This window comes from Symsagittifera roscoffensis, chromosome 2 (genome assembly GCF_963678635.1).
Source record: "Symsagittifera roscoffensis chromosome 2, txSymRosc1.1, whole genome shotgun sequence".
Taxonomy (NCBI): Eukaryota; Metazoa; Xenacoelomorpha; order Acoela; family Convolutidae; genus Symsagittifera; species Symsagittifera roscoffensis.
In genome coordinates this window covers 2,092,777-2,118,019 of record NC_087063.1, presented here as the reverse complement: position 1 = coordinate 2,118,019, position 25,243 = coordinate 2,092,777, and positions in this window count along the sequence as shown.

The window sequence follows — 25,243 nt, the reverse complement described above, 5'->3', positions numbered from 1 at the left end:
TCAAAATGAATGACAACTGACTGTTTACAACAAGTTTGGCGGCCACTAGTCAGAATCTTGGTTCAAGAGTTCGGTTTACTTGAGATCGTGCTCATATGACACCGGGCGTCAGATCACAACAAAAAAAATCACCAATAAAATTTAAACTAACAAGTTTAATAATGCTTTACGAACTACGCATTTTTTTTTACGGAATGATTTTAAGTTTTTCCAGTTCGTGCTCACAACGGTTTAGTATTGCCCGAAACTTCTTTTGAGGACTCTCATCCGAATTAGCTAGTTACCAAGGTTACCAAGTTTATCAGCTACTTCAATTTGACGTCGTCGTCAGCAATTGGATTGAAAAGCATTACGATCTATTGGAACCAGATCTAAACTAGCATTTATCAATGATTGTTATTATGATGTTTTATCTCTTATAAAACATTAAATTTTAACCAATCATACTCCATCAAACTATCAACCTATTTTTTGTAAAGTGTTGAAACTACTTGCAGTTTCAACACCAGAACAATTTGAATTAAACTTAGAATACAGTTTTTCTCATTCTGGAAACCGGTGTACACTCGTTGTTCTCAAACCGTTGTACACTCGATCTTTTGAGACTAGGAGATATAAGAGTAACATTAAGATCGGTATTAGTCTAAGAAGTTGCACGAATCTATCCGGTCGAAAATAAGATAGCGTGACGAGCACACGGTGAACTCTATCTGAAATTACTCTATGAGTATAGTACAAGATACATAACTCATCTGGTGCGACCAAAAGTCTCGAACAGACCTTGACCCACCTAGAATTAGACAAAAATTAGATTAGAATTAGACAAACACAACATTACATAAAAACTTTATATGACAAAAACTTAGTAGATATGTCTCTACGCCTCAATAGATCAGATCCAATATTCCTAACAAAACGAGAAGTACCCGGTATTGGAAGAAGACGTCGAACAAGAGACGACATATGATTAGGAAGAAATCTACCAATTGATTTCATGATAAAACGACAAAAACGAGATCGAGTTTTTGTATTTAGGATACTACCAGCAGTAAATTTAAATTTTCATTTACTGACATAATATTTGAAGAAATATCTTCAATAACCTTTCATGGCGCTAAACCTATTAATTGTACAGTAACGACTGATAAAAACAACACTTGTCGTTTTCCATGAATCAGCTGTAAATTAAATAACAACTTGAAAAAATATTTATTGAATTTAAAAATACAAAAAATAATTAGTAAAAATCATAAATTGTTAGTATATATAAATCATCTCATCATCGCAGCTTTATCAACTAAAACATAACAGCAAATTTCAAAAACTAACAATCATCAAAACTAAAACACTCTAATTTTAAACTATCAAGGCCTATCCTTGCTTTCACTTAAATCAATTTCATTTAAATAACAGATCATCAAGGCTACCCTTGGATCTTTAAATTAAACAATATCTAAATTTTTAAATTTCTAAATATCTGAATCTCTGATCATCAAGGCCTATCCTCGGATCAAATAGACCAATTTTGTTCTCCCCTCCCAAGTTAATTAGTTTCTAACGACCTCAAACATCGATTCACTACCCAACCCTTATCAAAGACCCAGAATTAACAGAAACTTTTCAGAAAACTAACCATTTTAATTATGATAAACAGTGAAGAACTTCGGTTACTGACCCTTCACTTGATCCCCCTCCTCTCAGATGACCCAGGCTAAAACACTCAAACTTAGTATGTCATAAAATAGTATCTAACGAACTACTTGCGTTCTAATTATACCTGAACCTTGTGGATCGAATTACTATTCTCCAACCCTTGATCACAAATCACAACCCCTAAGTAAGATTCAGTAGGTCAGTTTTAGCTTAGAATTAATCTCGAGAAAGTACACATCATTCTTCGGAATCAATATACGCTTTTCTCTTCAACTCAAATATAAGACCCAAGTTAAGCTAACCCCAAAAAACGTAAGAACTAACAGTTTAAGGCTTTAGAATCACTAATCCAGGTTTTCCATTCATCATCCTAAAACTTTTGTCAAGAGACAGTTTAGGAAACAAACAAACAATCATAATACACAATTGTTTATTTAAAAATGACAAATACGACTTCGTAATTACACCACACAGACAATCAGTAGGATATATAAGAACAAATGACAAACACTAAGAAAGAAAATAATTAACAAACAAAAACAAATTATTAGGAAAAGATTTTCAAAAAGAAGAAACGCAGTCTCAGAATCAGAAACAAACGCAATACAAGAACTTCACATTTTAAAAGACTCAATAAACAAAAATTACCAAATTTACGACCAACTAAATTTCACTGATTCAGAAATCACGTCACCAGCATCAATAAAAGGTAAAGGAAAAAAATGCTAAAAAAACAAACCAGTATAATTGGAATCAACCAATAAGACTTATTTAAAATTACACATTAACAGTAATACAACACAAAAATGATTCGAATTGAAGATAACGCAGAAAATTCAGTACTTCCACTTTTAATATCCCCATTAACTGAACCTCGAGGACAGATCAAATTTTGACAAAATTTAATTGCAAACTTATTCGAAAAAGGAGAAAGCCCGTGCACAAAAGAATTTCCCGATGTAAAAATCAAAAGACAACTTCTTGATCACTATCTCAAAGGTATATGTAGTCTCACAACTTGGAATCTACACAATAGAAATCAGATCACCAAATGCATTTCATAACATATATCTCATTCAAACTGATGATGTCGATATCGACTTTTCAAAAGTTTTCACAAAATACATCAAGAAGCAAACTCGATATTTATAAATGATGTATTCTCACTTATCTATAGCTATCTATCTACAATAGAAAAGATGAACCTCAAGGCGATTTGCCAACTCAAGCATCTCGAAATACAATTTTACGACATGAAATACACATTTTTCAAAACTTTCAAATGCAATTCCAGAATTTCTAACAAAAAAATGAAATAACACAACATGTTAAACACGATTTACAAAGATCTTAGCATGGTCCATAATCGATTTTTTTAGTCACAATCTTGATCTTATTAAACAAGCAAGAAAAAAATACCGACCACAAAGTACAGGTGACGAAACTGTACTAGCAGAACAATCAGACTATGTTTGGGACCCTGAATGGTCTCATGACTTATTTATCAAAATACCAACAGATATATCAAGTCAGGCGATTAGCACTATCTCTAAAAATTATTGTAGAATATATCCACTTACAGTTGGTGCAACACCTTTAAACTATAATTTAATCTTCCCCGAAAGGACAAGAAATAATAGTTAAAATTCTACATTTATAAATCATGATAACTTAAATATAACAAGAAATCTTACACAACAAGATATACAAACCCCATCACAATTTGTAAGCGAAGAAGTTATTGAAACAATAACCATAACAGAAGCACAACGAAGCATTTCACCTATTCAACCTAATTTTACAACTCCAAAAGTAAAAAATCCAACGCTACAACAATCATACAATCCAGAGTAAAACCCTCTGTTGCACAAAAATATTCACAGATGGATCACCAAACGTTTCGCCCAGTAACAAAACCATCATACAAACAAAAAACATTGCAAAGAACATAATTACAACAATGTAAATGGATCAAAAACGACAAAACCTAAAAAAAAACTCAAATATTTGCACAAAGTCAGAATATACCACAACTTATTTTAAACTCAGTAAGTTTTTATGATCAACCACAATCCTCACCTTGACAAAGTGGAAAATACTCATTTTTTCAACAAAATAAGAATAGTACAAGGTAATACCATACCAAAAATCAACCTCATTATTACGCACAAAATTACTTTCCATCAGATGATGAAGACTACTATAACCAAAATCATCAACGATTTTACTCAAGCTAAAGACATCGTTTTTACAGTATTGATCAACCAGATATTTTTAAACCATACACACGAAATGACCACATACGACAACCTAGAAATAATCCAACATCTTACGATAATAAATTTCAACAACAAAATCCAGTTAACACACAATCATACAAACCAAGTCAAATGCAAAACCAAATTCCACTGCCATATTATTTACAACAACACAAAATGACGGAACGCCAACTAACAAATTTTTCTCAAATGCCACATGTCAAATGCGCACAGGTCCAGATCCTGAAACAGGCACAGATCCTGAATACTCTGTGGAAGATTATCTAAACGCAGTCACAGCAAACTTAATTTTAAATATAGGAGCTGAACCAGTAAACACGCCACTCCATCAAAATTGGATACATAGACGCACAGCTTTAATCCAAACTACACTTTACGGCGCAGCCCAAAAACTTTTTTTTCAATTTTTCTTCAAGAAATAAAATCATATTGGAAAGGATTTACACAAAAATTCTCCAAAAAGTTTGATTCAGAAAGAAACAAACAACATCAAGGAGTTATATGCAATGAAAATCGTAGACTACAAATAGAAACAAAAAAAACAACTTGCAGTAAGAATAGAAACACTAGTCCGAAAAGCATACTCACTCAATACTCATGATTATAAAAATACAAAGATGACAGAAATCCTTATGATGACTCTAACAACTCAATTGCCGAAAATAGCAATAAAAAAGAGAGCATCACATCCTTTCTCAATCCGAGAACCAGCTTTAGATTTTAGGAAACTAGTGAATAAACTAGAGCAAGCAGAAATCACTATGAAGCTAGAAGAAACAGAAAACCTAAAACTACAATATGTAAACAACATCCAAACTACTACTTCACTGATAAACAATATCAACGACTCTGACACAGATTTATCCGAGAAAATCACCGAAATTTTGAACATCTACGGGCAAAACCCAAATTTTAAAGGCAAACATCATACAAAAAATGGTGTGATTTTTGTCGACGATACGGACACATCATTGCTGAATGCAGACAAAAACAACAAGTTAACCAAAATAAGACACATAAATATAAAGAACCCAGCAAATCGTTTCATCAAAACATGAAGAAAGATCAAAACAGATCTAGTTGATCACATAGGCGAAATAGTCAGAATTGAAATAACTACTCAAGATCAAAATCAAACCAACCTGAATTTTCAGTTGATGCCAGTTCCCATTCAAAATCTAGAAATAGAAATAATAGATCTAGAAACTCTTTATCTAAAAGATATAGAAGTTATTCCAACGATAGGAATAGAAACTGTTCAAATAATCGAAATAGCGGTTCAAGCTATAACAACAGACAAAAGGAACTACTCTCAATCACCACATAGGAATAACACACGTTATCAAAATTCACATCAAAACTATGGGAGTAGTACACCTAAACATCAAAGACAAACAAATCAAGTACGATCAACTGAAGAAACTCAACCAGACACCCCTGGTATTGAGAAAAACGAAAGCACAGAGCTGCAATTAAATCATTTAAATTGCGAATCCACAGACAACAAAAGTTACACAGAAAACACAATTTCAATTAACCTGATAAACGTTGAAAATGACTTGGAACCTGATATATATGAACAACCGATATATTCTCACTTATATCAAAACCAGGATCAATTTCTTTTGAATTATTACACAAGACCCATATCAAATACCACAACAAAGAAAAAACAGAAGAAAAAGTAGAAGAAATAACAGAGGAAAAATCCACAGAATGCTAAAGCACAAATAACATTTTTCAAAACATACCTAAATAACCACAGTTAAAAAAAGAAAAAATTTGGACAATCCCACTTCTTGTAGAAAGTCCAAAATCCAAACAATTGCAAACACCAGACCTTGAAATAGACTTTTTAATAGATTCTGGAGTAGAATCAAATATTATAAACATTCCCACTTGTAATGAAACAAAAAGTCTACACCCAAAATTAATACCCATCAAAACAACAAGCAAACTAGCAACCGCACAAGGAATAACCTTAACAAATTATGGAAAAATTCAATTTTTCCTTGTTCCCACTCGAACAATGAAACAAAACAAACTTATGAGCAAACCATTTAAGCAAACCTTCCACATCACTCATATAAAACATATTATCATTGGAATACCATTTATTACTAAATTTATACCAACGATAAATATCTTAAATAGTAGAGTTCATATCAAAGATAAATACAAAAGAAAGAAAAACACAGCTTTGACATTTTTTCAAAGAATAAACAAACAACTATCATGTTTCTCTAAATTTTACCCCATATACATTCAGGAACGGAAACACTTGAAACCACTATCAGGAAATGTGTATAAATTTTCAAGCAAACAAGTTCACCAATATGATAAAGAACAAAATAAACAACATCTCTTTATGTTTGACCTTGAACTCAAACCAAATCATAAATTTTTCCGAGTAACAATTGCATTTGTCAAATACACGAAAAATTCAAACTCCGATATGATTTCTCTACACATGTATAACAATTCTCCATATAAATTAACCCTACATCTAGGACGCTTAGGTTATTGTGAAACAAACGCAACATTTTCTCCCACAAAAAAAATAGCGTGTGGAATCCCACAAAAGAAATAGCGTATGGAATAAATAATATTTTACAAATGTTACTTATATGTCAATCAACAAATCTTGACGAATAATTGTCAATTAATTATAATTTAAGCAATGAAAAAAAAACAGATTATTTCACAAAGACACCCTATTTTAAACCAACATTTCATATATCAAAATACACGGAAGAACAAAAAAAATTCCTAACAATGTTTAATTTTCAACACTCTCAGACAACACAAAAAGAATTCGAACAATTATCTGACGTTTTATTAAAATACCCAAAAGTTTAAGCAACATCAAAAATTGATGTTGGAAAAGTAAATTCACCATTACATTTACCCCTAAAACGTGACGCAGTTTTCAAAAAACAACGAGCAAGTAAAGTCCCAATTCACTTGCAAGATAAAGTTAACCGATTACTTGAAATACTAGAACAATATGAAATCACCTCTCCAAAAAAAAAAGAGGAACAGCCAAAAAGTAACAAATTCATAAACCCCGTTATCATTTTAGCAAAAAGAGAATCATTAAAAATTGTTCTAGATGCAAGATATCTCAATTCACTACTTGATGAATCTATATGTAATTGGCCTATTGAACCAATTCAAATAATTCTCACAAAAATTTACGGTAAATACTTCACAACTGCAGATATGAATAGTGCATATAATTAAATACCGCTAGATGAACAATCACGACGATTACCACAATTTGTTATTGGAAATCAACAATACGAATTCAACAGATTAGTCTATGGAATTTCCATAGTACCAGCAGCATTTTCAGCATTTATGAGTAAAATTTTCAGACCACTAATTCTCAATAAAAAAACAATCATATATTTAGACAATGTTTTATGCAATGACAAGCAAAAGACGAAACGTTTACTGTCTTTGAAAAACATCATCAAATATTACTACAAAAAAACATGAGGACAACTCCAGAAAAATCACGCTTTTTTCTGACACGAGTAAAATTTCTTGGACATATTAAAGAAACAAACACTATAACTCCAATAAAATCTCGCATAGATGCAATCGATAAACTTCAGCTATCTTCAACTAAGAAAAAATACAAGAATTTCTTGGAATGTTAAACTTTTTAAGTAAAAACGTATGCAAATGCAGCTATACTTAAGACCATTTTACAACATCCTTAGACAGCAAAATAGTTTCAAATGGACAACAGAACATCAAAAACGATTTGAAGAGATAAAAACTCTTCTCACTGAAAAATTATCCAACACTATTCCAGATCCCGACCAACCATTTTATGCCATGTGCGACGCCTCAAAATTTGGCATCGGCGCAGCATTATTACAATCTCGCAACGAAACAATTAAAATAAACCTCATTTCAGCAAAGTCTAGGCTATTCACACAAGCTGAACTTAGAATATCTACACTTATGAGAGAATGCACAGCCATAATATGTACATTTACAGAATATGAATTTTTAATACTTGGATCTAAACATCCAACAGTTTTATTTACAGAAAATAAACCAATAATTTTTCTTTTTACACAAAAATCAAACCCAAGCCATATAGTTTACAGATTTCATATAATTTTGATGAAATTTCTAAACTTACATATAGTTTGGACAGCAGGAAAAACCGTCGCACTACCCGATACTCTCTGTAGAAATACACCACCTGAATTAATAACACGAAAAACAACAGTTGAAATACCACAAAATATAAAAATTTTCCTTCCAAAAGATGAAACATCACTAAGATTACAATGCAAACATGCAGTAAAAACTGATGTAGGCCAATCTCAAATGAATAATCTAGAACATTTTCCACTATATCTAGGTTGCCAAAACAATCATTTATTAGGAAAATCTTCATTCAAACCGATACCATACTCTTCGTGGATAAAAAACAATACACAGCAAAAACCAGTCAAACCAAAATTATATTAAAAAAATCTATTGCCTTTAATAGAAAAAGAAAATCTCCTTGATAATCTAAATTTATCAGGCCCACCAAATAAAGATTCAAAATATACAATCAAACATGTTTTTAACCTTCATGACCCACTAAATACAATACCCTATCAAAACTAGAATTTGAAAACGTTTTTCTCTCAAAAACAGAAAAAATAACACTCAAATTATTACAAAAACATCAAGTCTTTGACCTAGTCATTAGACAATTAAAATCTTGGCACAAACATAAAACCAAGCCACTTAAAGCCGATACCACCAAACTAGGAAACAAAACCCTTCTTAGATATTTCAGAAAAATTAAGAACACATCTGTCAATGAAAACACAGATATCCTAGAAAACTAAACATCTGATATCAAAGTACACTGCTTACCTTTAAGTATGATGCTTATAGCTTTTCATGACTCTCATTCTTTACACACTAAAGGAAACTCAGGAGCAGAAAAAACATAGTCAAATTTTATACAAAATGTTTATTTCCCAATTTCAACAACTTGGATAAAGGTATTATGCAACGATTGCTTAACATGTCAATTAAACAAACCAGACCCAAACCAAAAACAAATCGCAGAAAACAAGATTTTAAAGCACAAAGTTTATATTTCAATCACAGAATTTGTTTCGGTACAAAAGGACCAAAATCACCATCCTCAGAAGGAAACTCATTATTAACGTAATAGTAGATGCAATTACACAATACTTAGCACTTAACCCAGTACCTCATTGTAATGCTTAATATGCATATACAACACTTTATGAACAGTGGATATCAAAACTCGGTTTACCCGAAATCCTTGTTACAGACAATGGCACTGAAATTATACACAACAAAATCATTACACTATGCCACTTATATAACATCAAACACAAACCAAGTACATCTCACGCACCTTGGACTAATGATTTAGTCGAAAGCATGAACCGTTCACTACAAGAATATCTTAGGTGTATCAATTACGGAAATGACACACGATATACTGAATGGTTAACAGATGTAAAACTATTCCCAATATCTTATAATTCACAAATCACAATAACCTTAGGACTATCACCCTATGAAATCATTTTCAATGAAAAACCGCAGAAACCGATAATATTCACAACAAAGTCTTCAAAAAATGCACAAGGTTTTTGCCAACACACTAAATAATCAATATGTTGCAGTCTACCACTCTATACCCACGATGAAGATCTTTTTCATCATACACAAATTTTAAAATTAGCTTCCGGTACACACACTGAATGGAATTTAAACAAAGCCAAAAAACACAACGAAATTTACAGGAAAGTAACAAAAAAATTATTACAAAAACAAAATATTAATTCTCAAATAAATTCCCAATTTACCCCAGCCACAAATTTAAAAATCGGAACATATGTTTTGAATCCAAACTTTACAACACAAAAAGGATTTTTGTATTGTAAGCCCATCCAAAAACAATTAGATAAAAAGGACAAAGAACTTTCCAAACAAATATCAAAAAACGTGGACAACAAAAAGATACCTCAAACAGAAAAGAAGAAAAATTTATACCACAAGATCAAAAAAAATCCCCACATGGACAATCATCGTGACTTCGTAATCAGCCACGAAAAGATTACAAAACATTCAACCCACAATCTAAAATATAAGGGAAAGTTGAATTTCAAAAACGACAATGAATTAGTTAATATTTTCACCTCTTGAAGATATTTTCAGGTACCGATCAGTTTCTCAAAATTCATGCTGAAAAGCACTTGAACAAACCAGTTCAAATTCAGCCAAAAAGAAACTTTTCCGAATCATCACCTCATTTTTAACACAACTTCTCGAGCCGACAAACAACCACCCTCAAGCTAGTCTCTAAGCATAACCTCCAGGTCAAAAATAGGCAAGACACTAAACATTGACACCTGAAATAAACAAAGTTTGAAATTTACAACGCTCCCCTATCAACAGTACAAAGAGCAACAATATTGTCCCAACTTGGACCTCAAAAACCCCTCAGGCAAAAAAAATTAAATTAGCTTAAAGGATAAAATGGACATGATCATTTAGCCTAAATAACGAACATCTCTCAGATACCCCAATCATCCAATAAAAAACAACAAAACCAGGAAAACAATTAAGAGCCCTCCGAACTTTCCCTTCTCAAAAATTGCTCCACATCAGTCCCCACCAGCAACGTCCCAAGAACCTCCAACAACCCCAGAAAAAAATCAAACAATTAACTCTCAATCATCAACACGCATCTCTTTTCAAGACAATCCATTTACAATTGAGGGAAGACACGCACGATTGTCCGAACCACTAGAGCCAGTAATTCGCCAAGCATCGCTGAGCGAACCACAATACGAACCAGTATAGATTACCCCTCTCCAACAAGATCTTAATAGAGCAAGACACCAAAGTCAAAACCAAAGCGCACTCGAATTAAACCGACAAATTCAACATACCTCAATTCAACATACCTCATTCAGCAACAACAAATCCTGTAAACTTTTCTAGCAGTATAATTCAAAGTACCCCACATACTCCAATACAACAAAATACATCGAACATCCCTTCAGATTATTTAGGTTCAAACCCTACATCTGAACAAATCAGAGAAAACCCTTTTAATCCCCCAACCACTTTAGAACATCTATCATTTTGGATGACACAAGCTTTCACTCAAGGCGAACCAAATTTAGTAAATGATCCAATAGACGTTTCATGTGACACATCATTGTCACTATCTGAAACTTTTTTACTTCCTTCAACCCCTTCTTTAACTCATTTTTCACAAAGACCATTTCCTCCAAATTCTTCTAGAAATCTCGAGGCCAGATATAGAGAAAACTCAATAAATAACATACAACTACGGTTAGATTGGAATTCATTCGTAGCACCCCCTCCATTTATTGGACAGCATCACGAAAATCACAGATTACACAACTGGGCACTGAATAGATTACAATATCGACAAGACATCCACAAAGATATTCAAGACCATAATATACAAATACTTACACAGGACAATTTGACATTAAAATTTGAAATCACAGTAAGACTAAATAACATAAATCATCATCCCTTAACCCTAGCCCCTCTAAATATAACAGCTCAACTTTCACTTCCGCCATTTATAACCACAGAAATAATTTACAAATACGATAGTTACACAAAAAAGACAATAGGATATATCACCATTCATAATCCATATTCAGGACTATCGTACACAAGTGTTTTTAAAGATACTAATTTTCCAGACACTTCCATTTTTCAACTTTTCAAAACCTGATCCCAACAATCCTTCCCCTCGAACAGGACCTCAGGATTTACTATACTATGACTGTGAAGAAAATGAACAAAAAACCTTAAACAAATATGCAATAAACCAAGTCACTCGATGTGAATCCGAACCACAATCAATCGAAACAACAAATGTAATAGCAAATTTTTACTCCAAAGCACGAGCTACAACACTAACAGGCCATAAACTCACAGCAACATTTTCCGAAAAGAAAGTACATTGTTGCCAAGTTTCAAACGGAAACAAAAACAGATTAGATCATGAATCTTTCTACCAAGGTAACATCGAAAGACTACTGCACTTCAGCCCCATTGCACTTCAGACGATTGCAAAAACGAACTTGAAAGATTAAAAATCACATCAAATAAAGACAAAAACAGAAAACTAGTAAAATTTCAAGTTTTTCCAGACTCAGCACATCAAGCTGAACTTGAAAAATACCAAGGTCATAAAGACTAGATAATAAATTTCCATTTCACGTAGAACATGGAAGATTAATTTACAATCTCCGTGACAAAAATTGGATACCACACATTGAAATAAACAACCCCCAATTTGTAAGGCAAATAAAAAAATAAAGGAAACCAAGAAATAATATTTTCTGATTGGAAAATACAACTTGAAAAATACAACTAACACGTGATTTAAAAGATGACATTATAATTTACCAAGGAGTCAGACTCCCTTGAAAAAACAACCAAGGATATTGCGATCCTACTACGCGCACACAAGCAACAATCGTTTGGTTCCCTGAAGACACTTGTACAATATTTCATGTAGAAAAAAAACACGCTAGAATGATAAAATTTCATCAAAAATATTTTATTGAATAAATCCCGTTTGAAGATGTAAGCCCTGATCAACTCAGATATAGTAATTTTAAATTTAGAAACATTATTAATATAGAAAATAAATTGACACGTGTCCAAATATACCCAGAAACGGAACTAGCATGTAAATACACCATACCACTTTACAAAACACAATATTCAGTAAAACTTGTCGAATAGGAAGATGGTTTTGACATGAATACAGGAAAATAATAATACATCAAATGGCTACATCTCGTTCAACCACCGACAAAAACTCCTATGTCCCAGTAAAACTTCAAAAGAATACAGGAAGAATTGGTGGAAAATTAAAACCACAAGTTAAAGACAGTACACGTTTACAAGAACTCTCACTCATCAGCAACACTCATTTTGGCGCAATCCACTAAGACATACATTTAGACATGAAACTATATTACACAATAGGTAGAATTTTTTAAGAAATGTCTTCGACAGAACTTGAAATACTTCATCAATTATGCGAAATTGAACGCACACAAATTTCACAATCACTTGCACTAGCAGTACTTAAAATCCCTTATGCAGAAAATTTTGTCAAGAAACAGACCAACTTTTTTTGACTACGAAGGAAATATATTATGGTATTACACTTGTACCAAAAAAGTATCAACTTTATTTGTGTTTGAAGACAAAAGACGCTATAAAAGAATCCCAATATTCTATAAAAATAAAGTATATTTTGTTGATACACTCTCCCACAGAACTTATTTTCGGGATACAGCAGTCCCATGTGGATCAGAAAACAGCCACAATGTAGTACAATTAAACCCTGACGAAGATAAAAACCATATCCTACACTCATGCAACCACTCAAAAAAATTTCACCAGAAAGCATTAGAGCTCTTCCCGCAACCCCTATTTTGCTTTACAGTCAATCGGCATATACTCTAAGTCCGACATCCAACATCACATTCGAACACAACAATTTCAAGAATTTTTCACAAAAATGGACACAATACAACGACAATTCACAGATCAATACCTACGCAATTTGCAGAAACAGCTGGCTTTTCAGACATATACGCACAAGACTATAGCGGATGTTTTAAAGATAAAAAAGATTACATTTACTTAAATGGCGAAAAATACAGACCACAAGATTTATCACCGATAAAAATTTCTACTTTTGTTAATCTGAAAAACGAACTTCTTGCCTTTCTAGGATGGCCCTACTACATCTTAGAAAGACTGACTATATTATACGCAATGTTTAATTTTCTTGGATTTCTTTTCGCTCCCTTAAAAGGATTCTACAAAACATGCGCAATACACACACAAGTTAACCAACAAGCAAGCGTAGCACGCTTACTTTTTGCGGGAATTTTTGGAATATTCTCAACATCAATCAATAAAAATCTTTTAGACGCTCAAATAAAAGAACAAAATACCAAGTTATCATCAACACCAAACACGTTTGAAGAATCACGAAATGATACGAAAACAACCCATACAGCACCACAATTGCAAAACCGCAACCATAACCACCCCTATCATTGGTACCACGAAGTTTCAGAAATATCGCCCTAACAGACTTCATAACTTCGAGATCTAATTATCCACAAAGCCCAATCCAACACATAATAACCCAACAACCCAACAGAGACGACTTATACGAACAAATTATAGAACAACTACATACCACTAATTTTCGTTCTCAGAACAACCATCTTTTTAGGCCACGATGAGCCGCCAAGTTGGATCCCTCCATCGATATTTTCCCAACCAGCCAACCTCTAGAACAACCTCCCCATATTCCCATCTTTTGCTTTCCCCTCACCTCAACCACCTCATCATAACACTTCATCCAGCATGGAATCAGATACTAATTCTAACACAACGGTAAATAACACTATTTCCCAATTCAACGACTTCGAAATATCGAAACACCAGACAAATTTGCCAAATCTGAACCCAGTCCATCTACATTTTCCCAACAACCCATTCAAACTATCCATTCCCAATTCAAAATTGAACCCCCTTCCTCTCCCTCTCCAATTTCATATGTTACACCCGTATATTCCCCTCTAACCAGCGAACCATCCGATAACAACGACCAAGATCACAAACAAATATCACATGAACTTGATAACTTCATAACACTACAACAGCAATTTCAACAGCCTCAAACACTAACTACTCTCCAACTCTCACTATCTATAACGTCATCCAACCCACCAACCCCAACTCCCTCTTCAAATTATACACCTTCCCATAACCCGACTTCCTCATCAACCACATCCTTTAGTACAAAACGCGATTACAGAACCCTTAAAAGAAAACTGACAAAAACTCCATTCTCATCTAACCCATGAACATCCAACACATTTGTCAATCATCCATTTCACACTAATACAAAAGAATTTCTACAGATATGTCTACCCTTTTTCCCACAATACACATACTTCCTTTCAGACCCCAATAATGAGAAACCCAATTATGTAAAAGAGCATATTTTATACCCTACACTTTCATAAACATCTAAAAACCACTTCACTAATCCATTCACACCACTCATGATGATGAACTCTATCTTCTAACAACAGCACTAACCACAAAACAAATCACACAAACAGGATACAGACAATCACTATTCAATTTCACTGCACCTAAAGCTAATGATTACTCTATCGATTATCACGATCATAACATCAAACGACCTAACGAAGACATCTTTCTAAACAACAACCCATTTGCTACCCCCCAACTAACAGAAAAAAATTTCATCGAAACCCCATACACTTTCACCCTCAATATCGTAAATAAAAAATACGACAATGTCATCTCAGCAGTACTACGTAATATTCATGCTTATGATTCATGCTTATGATTATTTTAACAAACTTAACCACTTTTCACTAACCTTTCATTTCCTCACACCCAAAGAACGTGATTTGCACTGTTCACACGAAGTCATGTTACAAACTAAACAAGCACACAAGTACACTTTTTACAAGTTCATTCAACACCATTACACTCTCAATACACCAGCACGAGAAGTCAAGGGTGTCACATATATGCGGCGCATATTTCCGCATATATCCGCATATTTAGGGTGACCTCAGAACCCGCATATAACCAGCGCATATGACGCAATGATCCCGCATATCGGTTTGTTTACTCACTATTACAAGTAATTAACCTTTCAGATGTTGTTTGCTTGCCGCACTTGACAACTGCTGGAACCGTCCACCGCCATTTGCAGCTCAAAGACGTTACTGTACTTTGTTGAAATGTCGGCTTCTGACAGTGAACAAAGCTCAGTACCCCAAGAATATACGAACCGTCTACCGCCATTTGCAGCTCAAAGACGTTACTGTACTTTGTTGAAATGTCGGCTTCTGACAGTGAACAAAGCTCAGTACCCCAAGAATATACGAAAACTCGGGTTGAAAAAGCGCAAAAAGCAAAATCGAAAGCTGTTCACTCTTCGAAACTGTCGGCAAAGCAACGATTACGACAAGGCAACAATTCCGAGCACTTTTATGTGGATGGTGACACTTTATTTTGCAAAACCTGTGCCGTGTCTATTGATTATAGCCGACAGTCATGCCTGGAACAGCATCTAAAGACACAATTACACGAGAAAAATGCCAAGTCAGAAGTTCCAGCCAAGAAACAGAAAACGCTTACGACAACTCTTCCAGTTGAGAATACCGCAAAACTTGCAAAACTTAAGGTTGTTACCGATTACGTCCGGGTTTTAGTGAGTACCAATACCCCATTCAATACTGTTGATAACGAAGTTTTTCGAGAATTCTGCAAGAAGCATATTGTTGGAGGGGGTTCAATTCCCAAAAGAACAGGACTTGCTCGGTACTTGGACGATTTGTATGCCGTAGAAGTTTACAAACTCAAAGAATTGATGCTATGGCCGAAAATGGAAAAAGCCGAAAAGTATCACTTAAAATGTCGGTGTATTTGTTGATCAATTTGGTTTGAGGTTAAAATTATTTAGGCTATTCGAACTAAAAAAAATAAATGGTGAAGATGTTTTTGGTTGTATTGTTTTGCATATGATCAGCTCGTCTTTTCTTGTTTTCTGCAGGCTCAATTATAGATAACCAAAATACAATTTCGACCGGAGTTAAGCCTCCAATGAATATGAAAATTTATCAGTGATAAATCTCATATCCTCAGAAATGCAAGACAGATCAAGTATATTTCTTTTGTCTCTAAATTTTCGATTGGTTCTTACAAGAGATTTGATTTATGACTTGCCAGGCTGCAATTTGTGGCGAGCATAAATCATAAAACGAAGCTTTTTTACAACTAAATTGAAGTAGTTGAAATACAACTAAAAAGGTAGTTTTTTACAACTAAATTGAAGAAAAACCTGATCTCACCATACCTGGTTTTAACGACATACCAGCAGGAGAACTCTTATTATATCGTGAGAAAGCCAGAAAGTTCACTTTCGGAAAAATCAATGATTCTTCAACTAAAGTTAAACAACTTGAAGAGAAGATTATGTGTCTGCGTGATTTTTGGTTGGCGAATGAGGAGGTGCTTCCCACTCTTTCAGACCTAGTACTTTGCTATGGGTTCCTGTTTTCAACATCTGCTGACGTTGAACGTACATTTTCCAAGTACAACAGCTTGCTCGCAGATGACCGAAAATCACTCTCAGACGAGTCTCTCAAGAAAATTTTGTTCCTGTTTTATAACTTGAACTGAATTGAACTTCTTGGATTACCTTTTTTTTCCGCATATTGTCGAGATATTGCCGCATATATTGCCGCATATTTGGAAAAAACTGTTTGCATATTTGAGCAAAAAAATCCGCATATATGTGACACCCTTGACGAGAACCTCACTATAGATAATAATACATTAACTCTAAATACACATCACCATTTTTTCTTAACTTCACCTATTGTATTGAAGACATTAACTTACAAGGCACCCTACGAAATCACGATCCCATCACCCAGATGTATATCTTCTGTCCCGTAACCAAACTCCTAAATGTAGACGAATCCCGCACACTAATTGTCCCTCATGAATTCCTCCAGCCCGTTGAAGTCCCAAACCTAGAATTCATATACAACATTCGCTATAATCACAAACTTTATAACCTTAATCAAAACACACCGTATGAAAGCACTCGAAACACTCGAATTGCTTTGGTCACTTCTGCCAACTAAACACATCATTCGTTTGCTAGCTAAACTACTAAACTCATCTGATATCATCCACGATGTTTTTCCCCATGGCTTCTTCACCGACGATTAGGTAATATGAATTCAACAGTTTACTAATAAATTCAAACAATAATAACCATTCTAGTGCAATGTTTTCTTTTTCTTCATAGGCACAATCATCAATCATCTACTAAAAAAAAGCAAAATAAAAAACAGAAACTCCTATCAAATCATCAATTTCTATTAACCTATCCAATAATTGAAGCAATAAAATTATCCCGTACAAAGCATAAAACTAATATATAAACTCTTTCCCCAAAGCAGTAAATATTCATACAATTGAAAATAAATTAATTATTTCAACCCCCAAGTCAAGCTGTAAATTTCATAATTTTTAAGTACAAAATTTAAAAAAAATTGTTCATATATTGCAGAAACCAGTACTAACCTTTTCCGAGACGCTTCTTTATATTCTCTCGCCGACAAATTTTATCCAAATTCGCACTGCTCGCCCACAAACAAGGGTTTAAAATAATGAATTTAAGTTTCAACTTTCACTGAAAACATTTCTAACAAGCTTTAACACGTTTCAAACTTTCCTTTAACCCGGTTGCAAAGAATTATATAGAAATCCAAACTAACCAACGCAAGTTTACTAAACACCATAAACCACAACCTAACAGCATGACTTAAAAAAGAAAACCCACGGTACCGAAACTGGATTAACACCAGCTTAAAACTAGATAAATTAATCTTTTGAAGACTACTTTTCAGTCTAAACACAAAAGAACAAAACACCAAAAAGTCGAAAAACAAACCCGAAACAAACAGCTTGATTTTTGAGAAAAATACATAACTAAGACAACAACAGAAAACACTGGTAATAAAAAATAGCATGAAATGTTGAACTAAAAGAGGACCCACCAAAAAGAGAGCATGAAATAATGCCCTCCCTTCTGGCCTTACCCACCAGAAGAGGGCGTCCTGAGTATGCTCTATAGCCGGCCTCACCCACCATGCTACATCCACGTTTTGTGACATCCACGACACTATTTTTGACGGGATTTACTCAAGTGTGAGTAGCTCTTAAAAATAACGGAACTAAATAGCAGTGCTTTTGCGATAAAAATGATACAAGATCATGACTAAAAAACAAGATTAACAAAAATTTATATATGTAAACAATACAATGCAATATATAGATAATTTACAGTCCAAAGACAAACAGCAAGGAACTTGACAACACAATCACACTCCAACTACGGAATGGTAAAACCCACCTGACATGCTGCTCATAATCACTAAGCTCAATGCATTTAAAGATAGACTTGGCATCGCTGCAAAAGAATGCAATTGCAACAGAACAATGGCCATCTCGATGTTCAAGTATACGTACAGATCCAAGTCACCAGGCACTTCACCCGAAGTCAAACTTCATGCCACGTCTGAACGAGATTGGAGAATTGCTGTTCTCTAAGCAACCAGATCAACACTCATCACAACCAATCAGAAATCATGATACGATCTCCCGAAACGATCGTGATCAATTGCCACTGCTTATTAACAATTTCTTATCGACGTTTCAAGTTTCCTGGAGCAACAGATAACGATCCCTCTTCCTAATCGGAAAAAAGAATATGCTAGCAACATCTAAAGAAAAATCACCATCATCCATCCTACACTACAATAGGAACATTGATATATTAAAACTCTCTAAACCCGGATGGGTAGAACCAGATCTAAACTAGTATTTATCAATGGTTATTATTATGATATTTTATCTGTATAAAATAAAAAATACTAACCAATCATAATCCATCAACCTAACAACCTATTTATTTGTAAAGTGTTGAAACTACTCGTAGTTTCAACAACAGAACACTTTGAAATAAACTTAGAATACAGTTTTTCTCATTCTTGAGCTAACTCGCGCAAACCGGTGTACACTAGATCTATGGAGATATAAGAGTAAGATTAAGATCGGTATAAGACTAAGAAGTTGCACGAATCTATCCGGCCGAAAATAAGATAGCGTGACGAGCAGACGGTGTACCCTGTCTGAAATTACTCTATGAGTATAGTACAGGATACAAAACTCACTATCCCTGCCAAAGCACATGCAGAAACATTTGAAACCTATCGGATTGTTGATCCTGCCTTCTTGTTTCCCAGCAACGAAGCCAACCTAAATATTTCCTGCTTAGCATCAGCGCCGAAATTTTGTGTTAACGATTTAGAGACAATTGGAGGAACAAACAATGTTGCTCCATGCAACAGTCTTGCATGGTTAGGTTTTTTTGTCCAAAATTGAACAAAAGTTTGCCGTCTCCCCACAATTATCTTTGGCTACTTTAAAATTTTAATCAACATTCTTAGAGCTTCTGCTATTTTCCGGCAGCTACCGTGCCAAACATCCCGGATCGTATTAATTATCTATAATTTTCCATCATCAGAAGGGGATTAACGAGCCGAATGTTTACCTCTATTGCTCACAATTTATCACTCAATAGCAAGAACTAAATGAATCCATATTTTGAGCCCGATTTTTGTCCAATCTGTTTATATTGAGAATAGGCCGATTCAGCCGACCAAATATTGAAAAAGACAACAAAATGTAGTCCAACTGTGCACATATATGTTTCAAATTCATTTTTTTCTTTTTTTTTCTGTTTTCACGTGTTTTTCTCTCAAAATTGACAAAATTGAACAGATATGAGAAAACAATGAATTAGATCCAAATTTTATAAATTGTACTTTTTAATGCTAAAATCTATTTTGCAGCTTGAGCTGAAGACAATTTGATTCCGTTCGAAAAAAAAAGTGAAGAAAAAATCTGAGTCACTAATCAGGGTCATGCATCTGATGTATGGCCTAAACTATCCTTACAAACGAAGAAGACTAATTAATAAATCAACTAAACAAAAATACTCCGATTGAACATTCCAACTGTTTTCTAGCTGAAAGTGTCTATCTATACAGAAACCCTACATGTTTGTTTTTGAATATTGAAAATTTCGTCGAAATGTTGTTAAGTTGAATGAAAAAGAAAGAGGAGCTTTTGCCAGGAGCAAGAAATCTTGTTATCCTAATCCTATAATTTGATGTGATAGTTATCTAGATAGATTTATCATCAATTCGGTGATGCGTCATGAATAAGTTCTGGTTTTGAGCCAAAAGTTGCGATACGAAACGGTTCTTGAACCTCATAAAAGCTGTGCCCTTTTTCTCCGTTTATGCGAAATGCTATCTTGTTTGGAGTATTTTCGATCAAAAAGTATCAATGACTGTGTCGCATTTATTTTTTTTTAAATAGTTTTTTTTTCGCAAGTATGTTGTTAAATTCAGCATACAAATTGTTTTTACGCTCTTTTTTAGTTTTTTGTGTTTATGACTTGCATGGTACGTTGTTGTTTTGTTTTTATGTTGACTTGCATTGCTGTTTTTTATTGTTTTAAAGCTGTTTGTGTTGGCTTGTATTACCATTTTACTGATGTGTTTTAGTTTCACCATACATTCATTTTGTTTTTTGTCAAGTTGAGACATACGCAAGACTGTTGAGATGATTTTTGATCAAATATTGATTGTTTCAGCTTCGATTATTTTAATGACCAGCGTATTCTTAACAGTGACTGGTCTTATAAGTCTGGAGTTACCGGGAAAGATTAGCGGCGTTGCAATCACTTTTTTCTTACTACCTGCTTCCAACTATGTCTATTGGAGACTAAGTGGTAATGTCAGAAGTTAGCTGATCATTGCATTCTCTCAAATTATTTTTTTCTCGCTGGATATTTTTTTCTCAGCAGGTTTATTTATTTTGCTGCTGTTTTTAACCCTAAATTTTCCAATTCAAAACCCTGGCTGACCTCCATAAAAACTAGTTTTATAAACTTCCATTATCAACAAACCCTTTTCATACAAATTTTAATAATTGTTTTAAGGAAATTAATTTTAATATTCAAAAATTATCAAAAATTAATTTTAATATTCGACTGAATTTTCTTATTATACAATTTTCCCATTCAAAAAATGTATGACAAGAATTAGGCGGTATTTGCTATCTTATAGAGTAGTTTCGATTGAATCATACCGCCTGTTTGTCTTTGTCGTTGAGTTATACCGCCTTCAGAGTGGCTGAATCTTTTGGGTCAACACTTTAATCTAATACTGATCCTAGTCCTAACTTAATATTTTTGTCTCAATAGATCTACAGAAATTCTGGAAGTGCATGTTATTTTGAGATCAATTTTATCTGACTCGTTTTTTGCCTGACTAGCGTAAAAATTTCAAAAAAAAATCAGGGGTTTTTTTCGGAACCTGGTTAGACAATTGTAAAAGTTTTAAAATCAGATGAAAAAATCAGCAAAAATACAAAAAAAAACAAAACAAAAAAAACTTCCCAAACTATTTGCTACCAACCAAAATTTCTTGAAAATTTGAACTTTTACCAACTAAAAACAGAAGTTCTCAGTTTGCCCGACAGGTAATTTTCCATTGATAATGAAAAACACTGGGTTATATTTGAAATACTTTGAACAAGATTGTCAATCTTGAAATACAATTTGTCTGTAATATTACTGCCCCTTCAACTCTGGGTTTTCCCATTTGAGAAACTCCCTTATTCTTGTCTTAACGGACTTAGTTGAAAAAGTTTAAAACCTAGACTCAAGCAAGACTGCTTGTATCAGAAAGACGCCCAGGATGTTCCGACTGCCTTTTAACGTCTATGGAGTAGTAATAACATGAAAAAAATGTTATAAAATAAAAGTTTTTTTTTATATTTGAGACTTGTTTTTAAAATAATCCCCCCATATAAAAAACAAAGTGACAGATATCGCTCCTAGCAACGAACCAATAGTGACAAATAAGCTTCCTTCAACAAATTTGGAACCATCTCTAAGATGGATTAAATTTCCGTTTTACGCGTTAATAGCGCGTGATATATCGCGAGTTAATTGTCCCAAATTGGCCAAAACGGCAGTCTTTAAATCCCCAAAACGTTATGATGACAATTAATTAAAGGTGAAATAACTTTTCAAATTTAAGCTCAAGCAATACTTTTTGAATGATATAAAAAAAAGTTCTGAGCACAAATATCCAAATATTTTCGTACCCAATAAAGCATTTTTTCAGTTTAAGGAGAAACTATTCTTCGATCATTCACTTCCATAGTATGCAAAAAGCCTTGTTCTAAGTTTTTTTTTTTAGAAAAAACGCTTGTAATAGACCTACGCAGAAGAGAAAAAAGCTTATAACGCTGTTTTATCTAATTTTTATTTTCTACAGGTTCTTAGGCCTAACCTAAAAAGCATTGAAACGCATGACGAGCAATTAATTTCAAGTGAGTACATTTTGTGTTACTATCATGATTACTTTGATCATAGCTTAAAATAATAGCATTTGGCGCTTTGAAGTAAAATCTTCAAATGAGTTCGTTCTTATGTTTCCGATAAATAACTGAGGTATGATTGGTCGATTGCAACTGCTTGAAGCTGAAATGCAATTTCAATTAAAGGCAAACACAGGGTTTTGACCAGCGAATGCATGACGAGCGAAAGTAGGAACAAAAAAGTATGACGAGCAATTCATCTCAAATGAGTGTATTTTGTGTTACTTTCATGATTACTTTGATTATAGCTTAAGAAATAGCATTTGGCGCATTGTCACATCGTTCAAGAAACCGCAAAAAAAACGAATAGCGCAGAAACTATGGACACTTTGAATTTATTATTGGTAACCAGGTTTTGGAACAAAAAGCAATCAGTTCAAATCTGAAAACAATGGTTTAGATTCATACAAACGAAGTCTGTCAAAGTTTTTCGGCTTGTACAACTTATGACTAAAAAATTCCCAACTTTATACAGAAAGTTGCGGTTTTTACTCATATTTCTGATTGAACTATATGAAACATTATCTTATGTTGATGGTTTTTTGTTTTTTTTCTTTTCAAAAAACTATTCAAAAAGTAATGTTATATTGAGCTCAAATTTGAAAAGATACTTTACCTAGGATCATTTTTCTTAAAATTGTGGGGGTTGAAAGATAGACATTTTGAACAATTAGAGACAATTAACACGATATATATTTCGCGTTTTTAACGCGTAAGCGGAGATTTAGTTCCTCTTAGAAAGTGTTCCAATTTGGTTCAAAGAAGTTAAATCAATATAATTGGTTGGTTACTAGGAGCGAAATTTATCATTCTGTACTTTATATGGCGTGAGATGGTATGCATGTCTCGGAATATACAAGGTTAAGCCGTGATACGAAAAGTGTTGTTGCTCCTTTGTTTCGAAACGAAAGTAACGGATTATGGTTCCGACTTTCGATAAGAAAGTAACGGAATATTTGTGCTCGGGGTGGGTTTTTTTTTTCAGACAAATTTCGACTTTTTAACTAGCCATTTTTGACAAAGTTTTTAAATATCATTCGAAAAGTATTGAAGTTTTGTTGTCTTGAGCTCAAATTTGAAAAGATATTTTACCTGTGATCTTTTTTTAAAAAGTTACGGGGGTTTAAAGATTGCCATTTTGGCCAATTTGGGACAATTAAAGCGCGATATATTTCGCGCTTTTAACGCGTAAGCGGAGAGTTAATCCGTCGTAGAAATTGTTCCAAATTGGTTGAAAGAAGCTTATTTGCCATAATTGAGTTGATACAAGGAGCGAAATCTATCCTTTTGTACTTTATATGGCGTGTGGGGCGATAATTTTCATCAAAAAAAAATCAAATTTTAGAAATTTTTTTTTCATTTTGTTTCATTCATTTAATGTTTTAATGTTATGCTGCTCCATAAAGCTTACAAGGCATTCGGAACCATCAGGGCTTCGCCCTGATACGAGCAGTCTTGTTTGTGCTTTGGGTAGTTTTTCTTCTTTAGTCAAATTTCAACTTTTTAGGTAGACATTTTTGACAAAATCTTTTTGACCATTTTCGTAAAGTTGTGGGAGTTTAAAGATTGCCAATATAGCCAAAATGCGACAATTAACAGGTGAAAAAATTTGCGCTTGTTTTAGCATACTTCTTTGCCGAGTGAAACGAATGACGAAAAAGTGGAGATGAAAGAAAAGTGACAGGAACAATAAGACTGAAAAACATATTATTTTTAGCGTCAACTTTCGCGTGTTAAAAAATTTTTATTCGAAATTAACTGATTGCTTCTTCGGAAATAAAGTTAGTCGTTTGTGGAGGGTTGTTTTAAAGCCTCACAACTGTATGTTTTTCAAAGATCTTGAATGTTACTTGAACGGTCTTTCATAACAAACTTTCACCAAACTAGTTTTTCTCAGCATTAGCTGTGAGCGGAAACATCAACTCTTAGTCTTTTTAGTGGTGTCTCTCTCTCTCTCAAAACTCTTACACAAGATCTCCCAGATTAAGCAACACTCTAACAGATGTTACAATATAACGCTCCTTGATCGATTCGGTCGTAGAAAACTTATCTAAAAGTTATATCACAAATTTTTTTTATCCCTGCAAGGACCTGAGAATTTTTCGAAAAAGAAGATAATTGGAAACAGTTTTAAAAGT